The sequence below is a fragment of the Capra hircus genome, chromosome 2 (genome assembly GCF_001704415.2).
Source record: "Capra hircus breed San Clemente chromosome 2, ASM170441v1, whole genome shotgun sequence".
Lineage (NCBI taxonomy): Eukaryota > Metazoa > Chordata > Mammalia > Artiodactyla > Bovidae > Capra > Capra hircus.
In genome coordinates this window covers 2,921,856-2,939,253 of record NC_030809.1, presented here as the reverse complement: position 1 = coordinate 2,939,253, position 17,398 = coordinate 2,921,856, and positions in this window count along the sequence as shown.

The following is a 17,398-nucleotide window of genomic DNA, read 5'->3' as shown; positions in this document are numbered from 1 at the left end:
GATTTCTCCGCGCTCGGACTGCTCTCCGCCTCCCTTTCCCCGAGCCCGGGGCCACCGGGCCGCGCCGCGCCTCCGGGTGACAAAGATGGAGGGGCGCTCCTTTTTCTGGGAAGCAGGCGCTGTTGCTTTGCTCCGAGGGCGTGGCGCCCCAGCCCCGCGAGCCGCGCGCCCAACCCGACCCGCTGCCGGCTGCGCGACCCGGGCCGGTCTGAGCTCTTCAGATTCCGATGGCACCCGACCTCCGCCGGGCCTCGCCTCAACTCCGGACGCTTGGCTTACGTGTGCAGAGAAGGGTCTGAGAGCCCCGAGGAGGACCATTCCGAACGCCGGCAAGTGGACTCGCTTCTCTGGCTCCTGGGATGAGCGCAGCGCCCAGCGCAGGCGGCCAGTCTCAGCTCCTGGGGGAGGAGGGGTACCCAATGAGTCAGGCTGCACTTGGGCCCCCCGGGCGCGTTTCGGTCGTGCCCTCATTGTTCAGTTCAGTTCAGTGGCTCAGTCGTGTCCAACTCTCTGCGACCCCATGAATCGCAGCACGCCAGGCCTCCCTGTCCATCACCATCTCCCGGAGTCCACTCAGACTCACGTCCATCGAGTCAGTGATGCCATCCAGCCATCTCATCCTCTGTCGTCCCCTTCTCCTCCTGCCCCCAATCCCTCCCAGCATCAGAGTCTTTTCCAATGAGTCAACTCTTCGCATGAGGTGGCCAAAGTACAGGAGTTTCAGCTTTAGCATCAGTCCTTCCAAAGAAATCCCAGGGCTGATCTCCTTCAGAATGGACTGGTTGGATCTCCTTGCAGTCCAAGGGACTCTCGAGAGTCTTCTCCAACACCACAGTTCAAAAGCATCAATTCTTCGGCCCTCAGCTTTCTTCACAGTCCAACTCTCACATCCACTGATGTGAGAGTTTTTATGGGAAAACCATAAGGTAAAAAAAAAAAAAAAGCTTTGTTGCTGAAAAGTAGTAGCTCAGGACACAGGTCCAATTGCAGGGCTTTGCGCTCTTGCAGTGGCTGGTGTGGGTGCGTTTCACCCTAGCCTGGCTGGAAGCTCCCAGATGGAAGCAGACCAGCTCATTCGATGTCACAGGTTGCTGAGCATTCTGGTGGCTTCCAGTGGGCTGCTGCTAACTCCATGGTGCAGGCTGGCCTGTCCGCCTCTCCAGACTGGGCACTGCCTCTCTGTGCCTCCAAGCTCTTGCTATGCTGTTCCCTCTGCCTGGAGTTCCCTTCCCCTCCTTTCATCTCCTGGTAAAGACACTCTTCAAGACCCAGATTGGAAAGCCTTCCCAAGACCCAAGGAGCATAATCCCCTCTCCTCTGGTGTGATCCTGGAAGCACAGGACACACACCTCTGTTCCTGGTAATGTCCCTCTAGACCAGCTGAGTAGATCTCTTTCCTCTACTTGACCGTGGGCTCCTTGAAGGCAGGGATCACCTATGTTAGTGTCCCCAGGGCTTGGCAAACAGGGGTACAGTACATTTGGCTGATTTAAGGAACTGTTATCCGCCATAAGTGTTCCCACGAGGATCGCTGTAATAGCACTCGTAACAGCTCAGGCATGTTGAGCACCTTCCTATACAAATGCCTGGTCCCGTTCTAAGCACTTTCCACCCACACAATAAATCTGTGAAATAACACTATTGTCCCCATTTCATCAGTGAAAGAACCAAGACCAAGAGAGGGGTTAAGTGGCTGGCTTAAAGTCCCTCGCTAAAGGGAGTGCCAGTGGCCTTCTGCTGGAGGAGCACGTCTCACGGGTTCTAGCCTAATCGCCTGGTACACAGTAGGCACTCGGGAAACGCTGGCCTTTGTGCATACCACTGCTGCTCTCAGTGTGGACCCCTCGTGGGGCAGGGACTGGATGTCTGCACTTTGTAAGTGAAAGTGTTAGTCGCTCAGTCATGTCTGACTTTGTGACCCCATGGACTGTAGCCCGCCAGGCTCCCCTGTCCATGGGATTCTCCAGGCAAGAATACTGGAGTGGGTAGCCATTCCCTTCTCCAGGGGATCTTCCCGACCCAAGGATAGAACCTGGGTCTTCTGCACTGCAGGCAGATTCTTTACCGTCTGAGCCACCAGGGGAGCATACTTTGTAAGAACCCACTGCAGGAAGCAAACTGGGTAGCCTAATGAGTTTGTCAAATCATACAGAGAGCCCTTGACAGTCAGCCACCCAAGCATCTAGTCAAGGACACGGGGTTTGAGATTAGGTCGCATTCTGGTGAAGACTGGCAAATTACAGGAGGGCTACTGCCCGAGTCCAGCTCCAGCAGCCAGGGATTCAGCCTGAAGGGAGTTACAGGCCACCATGTGAACTCAGGGTCAAGAAGGCGACTTGCTAATGCTGTCAACAGCTATGACTATGTGCCAGGCATTATGCTAAGCACCATGCCTGCCTTACTGTATGGAATCCCGACCACAATCCTACTAGTATTCCCATTCTACAGATGAGAAAAATCAAGGCATCAAAAGCTTAGTTACAAAAAAGAAAGAAAGCCTAGTTACCCTCCCAAGATCACACCACTAGTGATGGACAAAGTCCAGACTTGAATCCAGACCCATCAACCCCAAAGCCCATGCTCTTCTGTCCACCGCCCCCTTCTGACTACCTCGGGCACCACTAGGACCCAGGGTGCTGGGCCCCAGTGGGAAAGGCAGAACCTGTCACGTCAGAGTCTCCAAGCATGCAGAGATGCACCTGGTTGGCAGCCGCACACCAGTTGCCCCAACAGGCCTGGCTGGCACCGGGCACGGGCCTGCAGCCAGGGCCTGCTGGCCCTGGGCCAGCCTCTTGGGGCCGAGGTAATGCGGGGCCCAGCTCTGGGGTAGAGGGCTGAAAGCCTCTCTCCCCAGCTCATTAGCAGACATCTGGGCTCAGGAAAATGACCGACCTGGAATGTGACTGGGCCACGGGGAGCTGCCCCCCTCCTGGAGTCCCGGGAATGTGAGCTCCCTCCCACAGGGCACGGGCTTGGGACAGCTGTTTCCTCTAATCCCGTCAGCCTGGCCTCGACAGGGGTCCAAAGCCCTGCACTCTCCCGGAGAGAGAGGGAGAGCGAGCCAGGGCCCTCCTTCCCAGGCTGGCCCGCTGACTCAGAAGGTTGGTACTGGGGCCTGGGAGAGCCATGGTCCCTCCATCTCCTGCACGATAAAGACCAAGGGTGTCCGCGTGTCCACGTGTGTGGGTGGGAGGGGCCGTGGAGGAATCATCATGGAAGGTTCTGGAGGCGTCGTGCTTGGGTTTGCATCCTTGCTCCACCACCCAGCGACTCTGCAAGTTGTTTCCTGTTTGGGCCTCGATTTCCTTCCCTGCAACACGCAGCTGGTAACGGCATGTCCTCTGTAGAACTGCTGGGACTCACTCACTTATTTAGCAAATACTCATGGTGCCGACTATGTGCCAGACAGGCACAGAGGTGCCAGGGCCACAGCAACGGGCCGGACCAATGAGGTCGCAGGCCTCAGGAAGCTTCAGTTCTGCCACCGGGAGCCAGAGCAGGTACACATAAGCAGAAGAATGGGTTTCTCATAATCCAAGTGTCACAGAGGAACTAACCAAGCCAGGGCGAGGGACGAGACTCAGAAGACACGGCAAAGAGGCGATGCTTCAGGCAGATTATGATGAGAAGGAGCCGGGACTCAAGGAGATAAATGGATACAAAGTACTCGGCACGGTTCCTGGAAAATAGCACACGCCCCAGAAAATGAAAGCTATTTTCGGGAGGTTTGTGCAGGGAGTCAGAGTCCCTGGATCAAACCCAGGCTGTAGCGCCAAGCTTTCTCTCACCTCCACCAGGGAATGCGTGCCCTGAGCCTCAGTTTCCTCATCGGAGAAACAGGAGTTTTAATAGTGCCCAGGCGCACATTGACAGGGAGAGTTCGCTGAGGGACGTGTACGTGGAGACTGGAGCCTGGCACCTGGCCCCAGCTGGCCTGGAGGAAGGGAAAGCTGCTAGAGTCGCATTATCCCTTCTCACAGACGCAGAGGATGTGCCGAGGTTCCCTGGGAGAGTCGGCAGCAGATCTGAGAGCAAAATCAGATGGCCTGGCTCTGGGCTCGCCCCCAGGGCTAGGGATTCGGGAGGACTCTGGGCCCCGCCGAGGGCTCACAGAAGGAGGAAGGTGGTGATGGTGTGACGCCCTCTGGGGTCTGCCCCCAGAAGGCTGCTGGGGGCCTGGGAGGTGTGGACCCGGCCCTGGATGAGTGCAGAAATGTCAGACGCCCTTAATAGGAAGGTAGGAAACCAAAACTCAACAGGAGGGGCCGAGGCTGAGAAGGGGGGCGAGAAAAGGGGAGGGCCAGAGAGGAGGCCGAAGTCCTGGGAATTTCAAAGCGGATATGGAAACTCACGTCGCTCTGACCCCAGGGAAGGTCCCTTTTCCACTCCAGTGGTGCTTACGGCCGTGTCCTCATCGTAATAATGAGGACAGCAATGCCACCTGGAGTGTGCCCTAAATGCCAGCACCGGGGTGATGGGAGTGACCCCCAGCCTCTCACTTTGCTGCTTGTTTCCTTCCTCCCCCATCATACCCCCAGGTTCCCTCAGCTGGGGTTCCCGGACCCCCGAGGAACCCCCCCCACCTCCAACTGGCACCCCAGAGCTGGGCTCTTCAGAAAGGGCCTCGTGCCTGGGACCCTCCGCCCTGCCGCTGTGGTCAGCGCGGAGAACCGGGCTGGGGTGCTGGGCAGTGTTAGGCGCATCCATTCTTTTATAAAGGTCCTTCTCCATTCTTCCATCTCGGCTTCCAGCTGCCCACACATGTCCACAGAGAGTAGAAGAAATTTTCTCTCTCCTCAAGAGTTGGTCCTTCTGTGAGCATTTCACCTCCCACAGAACAGTTATTTTGTTTGTTTGTTTTTTTCCCCTCAAGGTTTTTGTGCTCCAGATAAATTCACTGAAGAATCCTCCTGCTTAGGAACACGGATACTGGAGAAAGAGAAGGCGCAAAAGACCACCACGTGGGCATCTGTGCGGCCCCGCTGCCAGGGACCCGGCTTCTGACCACATCCGCCGGCCAACACAAAGAATGCCAGCGGCCAAGTGTGTTCCCCACGAGCCTGTCCTCCTGGCCAGAGCGTGGCCCAGGGACACAGCTGACCCGGGCCGGGTCAGTCAAGTCCTGTCTCTCCGGAGCCTGAACTGGGAGGCGCGGGGACTGGGCTGGTGAGCCGAATCGCGTTAGAGACAGGATTCTAGAGAACGCTGCCTGCTGAAGGAGCTGACGAGGGCTTGGTTCTCACCCCTCAAGATTCACTTTCCTTGGACTCTCTGAACTTCTCCAGTGTCTTACAATCTTAAGCTGATGTGAAGGAGTTTGGTATTTACATCCTTAAAAGTCTTGATCAAAACAATACATAAAAGGCGCTTGCTCCTTGGAAGAAAAGCTATGACCCACCTAGACAGCATATTAAAAAGCAGAGACATTACTTTGCCAACAAAGGTCCATCTAGTCAAGGCTATGGTTTTTCCAGTAGTCACGTATGGATGGGACTATAAAGAAAGCTGAGTGCCTAAGAGCTGATGCTTTTGAACTATGGTGTTGGAGAAGACTCTTGAGAGTCCCTTGGACTGCGAGGAGACCCAACCAGTCCATCCTCAAGGAAATCAGTCCTGAATATCCATTGGAAGAGCTGATGCTGAAGCTCCAATACTTTGGCCACCTGATGCAAAGAACTGACTCACTGGAAAAGACTCTGATGCTGGGAAAGATTGAAGGCGGGAGGAGAAGGGGACGACAGAGGATGAGATGGTTGGACTGCATCACCGACTCGATGGACATGAGTTTCAGCAAGCTCTGGGAGTTGGTGATGGACAGGGAGGCCTGGTGTGCTGCAGTGCATGGGGTCGCAAAGAGTCAGACATGACTGAGCAACTGAACTGAACTGATACATATTATTACACATATATATATTTGACCACTTACTAAGTGTCTAGCACAGCACCAGGAACTGGAGACAGAGTAAAGCATAAGCCTGCCCTGGAAGGAAGAAGGGCAGACACACAGAGCTGGAAAGCAGAGGGCAGAGGAAACGTTCTTTGACAAGGAAGCTGCCCAGCACGAGGCCACAGGGTTCAGAGGAGACGGTAGCCTCAGGGGGCTGGTCTGCCTGGGAAAGGCTTGCTGGAGGAATGAGCGTTTATACAAGGGCTTCGAGGTGTGAGCAGGACTTGGGCGGGTTGAGGAAGCAGTTCACACTCAGAAGGAAAGCACCTGGAAACACTGATCTGCACTGGACAGACACGTGCCGCTCAGAGCTCCAGAGCACCACAGCAGCGGCCGCCAACACACACTTTCTGGGCTGGCCCAGAAGCAGCCTCAGCCTGCTTTCTCTTTTCTTTAAATATTTGTGTGTTTGGCCGTGTCAGGCCTTCGCTGAGGCACCCGGCATCTTCAGTTGTGGCATGCGGGATCTAGTTCCCTGACCAGGGATTGAACCTGGGCCCCCCTGCATGGAAAGTGCAGGGTCTTAGCCACTGGACCACCAGGGAAGTCCCAGCCTCGGAATCCTTCTTAACAGCGCTCCTCTGGGAAGTCGCCGAAAGGGATACTGATGGCTTGTGAAATAAATGCATGTTGTTTGAATGCGTTTGTCACTCCTAGGAAAGCGTGTTTCAGGAGTAGACAACCAGCATGACTGAGACAGAGGTGACAGAGTGACATTTCGGTTTTCTATGAGCATTCGTTGAGTGCCTACTATGTGCCAGGCTCTATTCAGGCACTAAGGATGTGGCAGTTAGAAAAAAGAAAAAACCAAAAAGCCTCCAACCAAACAAAACAGAATCTCTCCAAAACGGTAAAGATATCTGCCCTCGGGGAGCTTGCATTTTGGTGGGAGGAGACAGACAACCAACAAAATATGTCGGGCAAGATACAGTCTGTGGAGCTGTGATAAAGGCTAGAGAGAAAACGCAGAGAAGTGGGGTGGGGGCGGGGCGGGGCGGGGCGGGGCGGGGCAGGGAGGGTTACGAAACCCAGAGCAGTCTGGGGCGACCTCCCTAAGGAGGACCCGCTGAATAAAGCCTGGAAGGAGGTGACGGGGGCGAGTTGTGGGGACCCTGGGGGAAGAGCGGGAACAACCAGTGTGCTCACGCACAGCGGGGACAGAAAGGCTGCACAGAAAAACAGGGAGCTGGTGGACGGGCAGGTGAGGCTGGCCCCAGGAGGCTGGCATTGGAGGCGGTCCCAGAGTCCGTTTTGCTGACTCTGGCTTTCTATCCAGTGGGGTGAGAAGGCACCGAAAGGCTGTGAGTGGAGGATGGACACAATCCAGTTTAGCACTCAGGCTGCCAGGTGGAGAATGGATGCAAAGGGGGCAACGATAATAATACAGTCTCAGGCGACTCTACACCAAGCACCGCGCGAAAGGAGCTTCGTGCGCTCCCGCGGTAACTTTTGAGACCCGCATCGGCATGATTGCTCCCATTTACAGATGAGGAGACTGAGGCATGTGCGTGCTCAGTCGCGCAGCCATGTCTGCCTCTGTGCAACCCCATGGACTGCAGCCCGTCAGGCTCCCCAGTCCATGGGATTCTCCAGGCAAGAACACTGGAGTGGGTTGCCGCGCCCTCCTCCAGGGGACCTTCCGGACCCAGGGATCGAACCGCGACTTTTATGTCTCCTGCATTGCCAGGTGGATTCCATGTGGTGAAGGACCTTCAGCGCTAGGCTAAGACATGTGGAACGATATTTTGCTCATTATTGGGAACGTGTGAACAGGAAACAGCATGCGTTAGACTGAGTCAGCCTGACAGGAGGGGGAGGGGCTGAAGGCCCCCGGAAGAGCGGACAGAGATCCTGGCAGGGTGAGAACCGTCCCCCGAGGGCCCCCTTCCTCAGCCGAACCGAGGCTTTACAGATCGCAGGTCTGGGCCAAGAAGAAGCATGGCTGCTTTCTGGGGCCAAGGGAGAGAAGTCAAGAAACCTGAGATGTGGACGCTGATGGACACGTCCTACGTCTCACCTTCCGTGGCTCTCCCTCCTGCTCTTCAAGGTGTCTATATAGGCTAAGGGAAGATCTAGAATTACCTTGCTACTCCTTGATAAGAGGACTTTGCCTGGCTAAAAAAGAAAAACAAAAAAGCAGAACTTGGGTTTCATCCATAAAGTCCACAATGGAGAGAAAAGTGAAAGTCAAAGCTGCTCAGTCGTGTCCAAGTCTTTGCGACTCCTTGGACGATACAGTCCATGGGATTCTCCAGGCCAGGCTACTGGAGTGGGGAGCCTTTCCCTTCTCCAGGGGATCTTCCCAGCCCAGGTGTCCCGCACTGCAGGCGGACCCGTGACCAGCTGAGCCCCCAGGGAGCCGTCCGTGGAGAAGAGGGAGTCTCGGTGGGCCTTCCCCTAGTTCCTGTGAGAGTCGTCAGGCGATACCACAATGGCCTGCCCTCCAGGGGAAAGGGGGGTGAGGCTTTTGATCGTAATTTGTTACACACTTGATTATATGAGAATTGCATTCCACTTTTTCACTCTTCTCCTCAGCAACAGAATGCCTGACCTCACACACGCACCGTGTGGCAGGCAGGGACCGTGACCACGGTCACAAGGAGGCCCAGAGCGATCATGCGGCCTGCTCACGCTCACACGGCGACCCAGGGAGGCGGCTCGGCTGAGAACAGGGGATGCTCTGCGGTCAGAATCTGGGGAAGCCTTTCTTCCAATTGCAAGTCACGGACCCGTGGAAATGCCCACTGGGCCACCCACTTAAAAAGCCAGTTAATTTAGGGGTTACAGTAAACGCAACTTCCTAACTGAAACATACTAAGGACAAAACTATTCCATAAATACAGTGATAATGAAAACGTACTCTAGGTCTTGATAGACGGGCAACAGACAAGAGATGGACAAGCAAGGAAGGACAGACCCTGGGAGACATGCAGACAAAGAGCAGAAGAGGCGGGGACCGCACACCCTACTCCACAGCGCCGCCTGCTGAGGCCCAGGAGCAAGGGCACACCGACCACAGCGAGCACACTCACTGACCTCGCTTCCAACCACCACTCTCCTCCAAAAGGAACGAGGGCCACGGGGAGAAATGGCTGGCTCCTTGGCTGGGGCAAAGCAAATAAGAGAAAAGAATGGACTAGATGTCAAAAGATACAGGCCCCAGATTGAAAGAGCTCCTATTAGACAAATCTGGACAACCTGAATAGCAAATATTGACAGTGATGGATTATAATAATTTAATGAGGACCCCCAAGACCACGCTGATATAAACTGACGATCAAATACATGAGGGAGAAGGGAAAGTTCTTTCCTCAGAGAATGTCAAATAATAAGGAATAGTGAACTTGGGGAACCATCAACGGATGCTAAAACTCTGATCGTTTGATAAGGAGCAGCTTCAAAAGTATCTCCTCACAACTTATGCATAAATTACAAAAGAGAAAAATAACAGATTTACAGGAAAGAAACCAGGCAAACACTTTAACCAAGTGCCCAAAGTTCACATCACTAATGTTGAGACAAACGGACAGCAGGTGCCTCCTGGTGCGAGGCACTGAAAAGGACTCAAAAGCATCTCTGCCAAAACTGCAGAACCTGAGTCGCATCACGAGGAAGCACGAGACAAACCCAGACCGAGAAACACTCCACTAAATAACTGGCTTGCACTCTTCAAAACTGTCAGGATCCAGAGCAAAGGCTGACGAACTGTTCTGGATTAAAGGATGAGATGGGAGACGCGCTGGACCCGAGGCTGGGGGCAGACAGACCGCACGCTGTTCTGAACGTGAGTCATGGGTTAGATGCTGTCGTACGGATGTTAATCACCTGATTTTGATAACTGTGCCATGGCTCCATGAAAATATCCTTATTCTTAGAAAACATACATTGAAGTATTTAGGGGTAAATGGGCATATCTCTGGAGAAGGCGATGGCACCCACTCCAGCACTCTTGCCTGGAAAATCCCATGGACAGAGGAGCCTGGTGGGCTGCAGTCCATGGGGTCGCACAGAGTCGGACACGACTGAGTGACTTCACTTTCACTTTTCACTTTCATGCATTGGAGAAGGAAATGGCAACCCACTCCAGTGTTCTTGCCTGGAGAATCCCAGGGACGGGGGAGCCTCATGGGCTGCCATCTATGGGGTCGCACAGAGTCAGACACGACTGAAGTGACTTAGCAGCAGCCAGCAGGGCATATCTCCAACTTCCGCTCAAAAAAATACTCTGCATACACACATCAAGAATGATAAAAGAAACAATGTGAGCAACCGGTAAACAAGGGTGAAGGGCACAAAGGAATTCCTTGCATTATTTTCCCCTTTTCTCTAAGTATAAAACAGAATCAAAATCAAAACTTATAAAAATGAATTTAACCCCTTGAAAGTAAACCATAAAGGCAGTGAATATCACCACTGCTGCGGCTACTGCTGCTAAGTCACTTCAGTCGTGTCCGACTCTCTGCGACCCCATAGACGGCAGCCCACCAGGCTCCCCCGTCCCTGGGATTCTCCAGGCAAGAACACTGGAGTGGGTTGCCATTTCCTTCTCCAGGATATCACCACTACACATTAGTAAAAGGTCTTCCATCTTCTACCTAGTGATGGGGGTGCATGTTACTGTCCACAAATAATGTCTTCTAAAAAAACGAATTGAGGACTCTTCCCTGATGGCCCCATGGCTAAGAATCTGCCTGCCAGTGCAGAGGACGTGGGTTTGACCCCTGGTCCGAGAAGATTCCACATGGCTTGGGGCAACTAAGTCCAGGCGCCACAACCGCTGAGCCCGTGCTCCAGGGCCCACAAGCTGCAACCGCTGAGCCCGTGCTCCAGGGCCCACAAGCTGCAACCGCTGAGCCCGTGCTCCAGGGCCCACAAGCTGCAACCACTGAGCCCGTGCTCCAGGGCCCACAAGCTGCAACCGCTGAGCCTCCACGCATAGAGCCCACACTCTGCAACAAGCGTACATATCGCAACGATAGAAAGCCCACGCGCAGCAACGAAGACCCAGCACAGCCAGAAACAAGATGAATTCAAAAGTGTTTCTAGGTGTTAAGATATATCAATGAATAAAAGCATGATGCTTTATTATACGTGCAAGGATTTGGCAAAACTCATCAATAATACTGACCTGAAGCTCTGATTAACAATTATATTGTTTTTATTCTTTTAAGACTACCTCCTTTCTTGACAATTGTATTTCTGACTAATAAACAGTTATTATTTTTAACAAATATAGCTAATTTCAAATTGGATCAACTTGTTCTTATCAATTTAAACTCAATGACACTGACTCTGATTCAGTTCAGTTCAGTTCAGCCGCTTCAGTCGTGTCCAACTCTTTGCGACCCCATGAATCGCAGCACACCAGGCCTCCCTGTCCATCACCAACTCCTGGAGTTCACTCAGACTCCCGTCCATCGAGTCAGTGATGCCATCCAGCCATCTCATCCTCTGTCGTCCCGTTCTCCTCCTGCCCTCAATCCCTCCCAGCATCAGAGTCTTTTCCAGTGAGTCAACTCTTCTCATGAGGTGGCCAAAGTACTTCAGCTTTAGCATCATTCCTTCCAAAAAAATCCCAGGGCTGATCTCCTTCAGAATGGACTGGTTGGATCTCCTTGCAGTCCAAGGGACTCTCAAGAGTCTTCTCCAACACCACAGTTCAAAAGCAGCAATTCTTCGACGCTCAGCCTTCTTCACAGTCCAACTCTCACATCCATACATGACCACAGGAAATACCATAGCCTTGACTAGATGGACCTTAGTCGGCAAAGTAATGTCTCTGCTTTTGAATATACTATCTAGGTTGGTCATAACTTTTGTTCCAAGGAGTAAGCGTCTTTTAATTTCATGGCTGCAATCACCATCTGCAGTGATTTTGGAGCCCAAAAAAATAAAGTCTGACACTGTTTCCACTGTTTCCCCATCTATTTCCCATGAAGTGATGGGACCAGATGCCATGATCTTCATTTTCTGAATGTTGAGCTTTAAGCCAACTTTTTCACTCTCCTCTTTCACTTTCATCAAGAGGCTTTTTGGTTCCTCTTCACTTTCTGCCATACGGGTGGTGTCATCTGCATATCTGAGCTGTTTCAAATCCTGAAAGATGATGCTGTGAAAGTGCTGCACTCAATATGCCAGCAAATTTGGAAAACTCAGCGGTGGCCACAGGACTGGAAAAGGTCAGTTTTCATTCCAATCCCAAAGAAAGGCAATCCCAAAGAATGCTCAAACTACCGCACAATTGCACTCATCTCACATGCTAGTAAAGTAATGCTCAAAATTCTCCAAGCCAGGCTTCAGCAATACATGAACCGTGAACTTCCTGATGTTCAAGCTGGTTTTAGAAAAGGCAGAGGAACCAGAGATCAAATTGCCAATATCCACTGGATCATGGAAAAAGCAAGAGAGTTCCAGAAAAACATCTGTTTCGGCTTTATTGACTATGCCAAAACCTTTGAATGTGTGGATCACAATAAACTCTGGACAATTCTGAAAGAGATGGGAATACCAGACCACCTGATCTGACTCTTGAGAAATCTGTATGCAGGTCAGGAAGCAGCAGTTAGAACTGGACATGGAACAACAGACTGGTTCCAAATAGGAAAAGGAGTATGTCAAGGCTGTATATTGTCACCCTGCTTATTTAACTTACATGCAGAGTACATCATGAGAAACGCTGGACTGCAAGAAACACAAGCTGGAATCAAGATTGCCGGGAGAAATATCAATAACCTCAGATATGCAGAGGACTCTGATTACTTTCAACTAATTCCATCAGGTTTGTATCACATCATGTTTATTTATGTATGACCCTTTCCAGTTTAAAGAGCTTTCAACCAGCATAGCAGAGCAGTTAAGTGTTTGGGTTCTGGAATCAGGTAAAAATCTTGCCTGTATCACCTCTTAGCTGTTTATCCTTGAACAAGTGAACTTATCCTTTCAAAACCTGTTTCTTCATCTATAAAATTAATGTAATAGTATTTCTCTCACAAGATTGTTGTAAAAAGTAAGCATCACAATGTATAGAAAGCCTTAGAATAATGACTAGCACAAAGCAGGTGCCCAATAAATACAAACTATTATTATATATTCATTTGAAGTGATCAAATTACGTTCTGCCAGGCTCAGACTGGCTAGACCAGGAATAAAGATGACTGACAGTTGATAATGAGCTCCTTTTACTAGTCCCAGTTTCTTCCCTATTAAAGACTCAGCTTCTGCCCACTCCTGAATTCCTCCAGGATTCCTGACATCGTCTTCCTTCACTTATGTCTACTGGCTCTGAGCGCCCTTAAGTGAGGATCACACAACTGAAGCCAATTACCCGGAATGCGGAATCAGGATGAATGCGGTCCTGTTTCCTACCAGAGCAGAAGCTCCTGGAGGCCTCGGGTTCCCACTGAACTTCTTCAGTGGACTTTTCCCTCCTTCGCCTCTTGGTCTAGCACTGAGGCCGTGTGCTCAGTGACTCTGGTCTTTGAGAAGCTCGGGTGGAGTTTCAGGAGGCTTTTCCTGTTAGGGAGTGTCTCGGTGGAGCAGAGGAATGAAGACACGGATACTGGTGCATGAAGATGCGTTGTTTTCCAGCAATTTTCAGCCTCTTTATTAGCAGGAACTCATCGGAGATACCTGTTCTCTCCCTCAGACCTCACTCTAAGAACCAACTCCCTGAGCCCAAGGATTATGCCCTTTTCATTCTAGAACCGGAGAAGGCAATGGCACCCCACTCCAGTACTCTTGCCTGGAAAATCCCATGGACAGAGGAGCCTGGTAGGCTGCAGTCCATGGGGTCACTAGGAGTCGGACACGACTGAGCGACTTCACTTTTACTTTTCACTTTCATGCACTGGAGAAGGAAATGGCAACCCACTCCAATATTCTTGCCTGGAGAATCCCAGGGACGGCGGAGCCTGGTGGGCTGCAGTCCATGGGGTCGCTAGGAGTCAGACACGACTGAGCGACTTCACTTTCACTTTTCACTTTCATGCATTGGAGAAGGAAATGGCAACCCACTCCAGTGTTCTTGCCCAAAGAATCCCAGGGATGGGGGAGCCTGGTGGGCTGCCATCTATGGGGTTGCAGAGTCGGACATGACTGAAGTGACTTAGCAGCAGCAGCAGCAGCATTTTAGAACAGCCCCCTGACTACCTACCAGTAACACCATGCACTCTGTACTGATTCAAATAGAGGCACCCCCTTTTGGATACTCCTGTTAGGTATACATTTGACCCCCAGTGTCTATAAGGTAGAGATGACCTTTTCCTCTTTATTGAAGAGGAAACTGAAGTTTGAAAAGACTGAGGAACCACCCCCCCTTCCCCGCCCCAACGCCGCGACTCCCAGTCACATCCAGCTAAGTGGTGGAGCAGGAACTTGGACCCAGGTCTTAGACTGGGAACCCTACCGCTCTCCTCGTGTAAGCCCCACCTCTTCCTCCCCCCTGCCCCGCCTCTGTGGCGCCTGACCGCTTTAGCGGTCACCCTGACTCACACTCACCCCGCAAGAGGCTGAGGCTGCTCGGCGAGCCCTGCTTGCCCCGCTCGCCCCGCTCCTGCCCAGGTCTGTTAAGCTTGACATCACCCCTGGTGGTGTCCAAGGGGAAATGGTGCTTGCGGCACACTTAGAGAGAGTGGTGATGGCTTCCAGATGAGCTGGTGATTCTAAATTTAACATTCCTTTCGGTACTGAGAATTCCCACTTTCTCCCTCCCAGCCCTTGACATTTCTGTAATCAGAAAGCACGCAACAGGAGATGGTCTGTCTCAGCGCCACTCGGGGTGAAGGCTGCTCCAGCCCTGTTACATCCTTGTGGGGAGACTTGGCAGAGTTTATTTGGACAGGTTCAAAAATAGTCCTTCAACAATACAATCAGATTGAACCACGACAAGTAAAATGTAATTATGGCTTGGTTACATTAAAAAAAAAAGTAAACAGTGAGGTTTGGGAAAAGGAAAAGCGGAAGTTAGTACATAGATTACTTCCTTCATTCTCAATGTCTGCCTCTCCTGCAGGCAGAATTTCAAGACTGCATCCACACATCTTTTGAAACGGGAGAGGGGACGACAATCCAGGAGACAGCTCAAGAGGGTGTGTTCCGAGGCCACTTCTCAGAACAAAGACAGACTTCTGCACAAGGCCAGTGCAGCCTGATAAAGGTTCCCCCAGTGGGTCCTCAAACGCCGAAGTCATTCACGTAAACGAATTCAAAATACATATTGTTCTGGGCCCAATCACAGAGTGTCAAGTTCAGACTGCGCGTGTTTGTGTATGTTGGCAGGGCGGGCCGCTTCTGGGGCGCCGCAGCTTCGTCCTGGTGTCCTGGGCCCAGCAGGGTCCCCACCGCTCTCTCCCCAAACCCACGGCTTCCCTGGTATTTGGTTCCAGGAGGGCAGGCGGGAAACAAAGCTTCACAAGTCCACAGGGGAACAGGGCCCCAGGGGACGTGGATTTCTAAGGAAACTTTGAGTGGAACAGAAGGTGAGCCTTTGCGAGCGTGCTGGGACTTTCTGCAGGCTGATCTGACGGGGGCAGGGAGACGGGACAAGATGGAGCAGTGTGCGTGAGGCCCGTCTCTGCTCAAAGCCACAAGGCGGGAAGGCAAAGTGCTTTGCGGGGAGAGCAGACAGCCAGTGCGTCCCTTGGCTGGCCTTTGCCCAGAACTATTGCCCCCCAGAGCTCAGTCTCTCAAAACACACGGGTGGTGTTTCCAAGATGCTGGGCAAAGGGATCCATGCAAATAAATGCCTAAAACCCAACAACTAATGAGACAGAGAGAGAAGTCGGACTCCAGCGTCCATTTCCTCTCCGTTTTCTCCTGGCATATCTGGAGAATTAGTGGGCGTGTTTGCTCTTTTTGTCTTTTTTGGAAAGGGGATCTGTTATTCTTTCTGCCTGAATAAAGAGGGGAAGATTGGGGGGACGGGGGAAATAGTAACTTTTAAAGCAAGTATGGAGATGACAAGCCTAAGAGATGAAAGAATCCGCCTGCAATGCAGGAGACGCAAATTTGATCCCTGGGTCGGGAGGATCCCCTGGAGGAGGGCACCCACTCCAGTATTCTTGCCAGGAAAATCCCAGGACAGAGGAGCCTGGCAGGCTGCAGTCCAGGGGATCGCAGAGTCAGACAGGAGTGAAGCGACGGAATCAATCACGGAATCACGCTCAATCACGGAATGACGAGGGCAAAGCGAGCAGCAACAGAATGGCTGTGCAAGGCGGCAGCTGAGACCCACAGTCCTGGCGTCCAGCCCACCCGCGGGCGTCAACTGACCCACAGAAATGAAGAGCAGAGGAGAGCAGAGGAGCCTGGACAGTTGGTGGGCCCTCTGCTGCCTGTTGTGGTCCAGAGCGCAGCACACCTTTCTGGGAAGGGAGCAGGGGTGAAGGCTGAGGAAGGAAGCAGGGAGAAGGTGGTTCTGCCTTAAATCTGCTCACTGTGATACCTGCAAGAACTGTCTAATCAGCGTTCCCCGTTGGTAGAGACCCCAACTCTACCCTGACGCTCACTCCGTGCCCCACACCTCTCCGGACCCTGCACACTCTGGTGAAACTGACTTTCCCGCTGCTCCCCAACAAAAAAACACACTGCCGTGATTCTGAGCCTTTGCAAAAGCTACCTTCCTCCCTTCCTGTCTGGAAGGTCCAATCAGCTGCACATTCCCTCCTCCTCCGCCAGGCCATCCTTCGCTCTGGCTGCCCTTCGTCTATACCCCTCCTCCTCCAACGTCACAAGACTCTGTCTGTGCATCAGACTCTCAGCTCCTCAAAGGGGCCTGTGTCTTGCCTTTCGTCCATTTATCTCCATTGCCTGTAACAGTACTGAGCTCACCGTAGACGGTCAGTCAACATTTAAAGGGACAAGTGGGATCAAGTCCTCCCCATCTTAATTTCATTAATAGAGAGAAATAAGATACGGAAGCCTGACTTCTGAGGCCCTTCACGTTCTCAGAACAATCTGCTACAGTACCCGCTTTATGTCTAGCCTCTCTGATTCCGGTGAAACCAAAGGGACAAACTCAGAGAGGGGCAGCAGCAGTGGCCCTTCTGCCCTTGGACTCCTGGTGCTACACGACGATGAAATCAACCCCAAATGCGGCCTTCTGGCCAGCCGTGCAAACCAAGACCTCTCCCCAGTCCCTGGGCCAAAGCCCCCAGTGCCGAGGCCCAGCCAGTGGGCGCCGAGCTCCTTGAAGTTAAGAGGAACTGTGATGTCGACGGGGTGAGCCACCAGCACAGTGAGGCTCCCTACCTGCCGAGACGGCCGGCTGCCTGACCCCAGCACAGCAGACACGGCCGAGATGGGCTGGCCGGGTCCAGTGGTCAGGACAACACGCCGGCTCTACAGACTAACGGCCAGAGCAAGCGCGGCTCCCCTGGATGCTCATCGTCTTCCTCGGACAACACACTGCGCTCTCCAAGCTCCGGTTTATGAGGTGGAAGCAGTGCTGAAAAC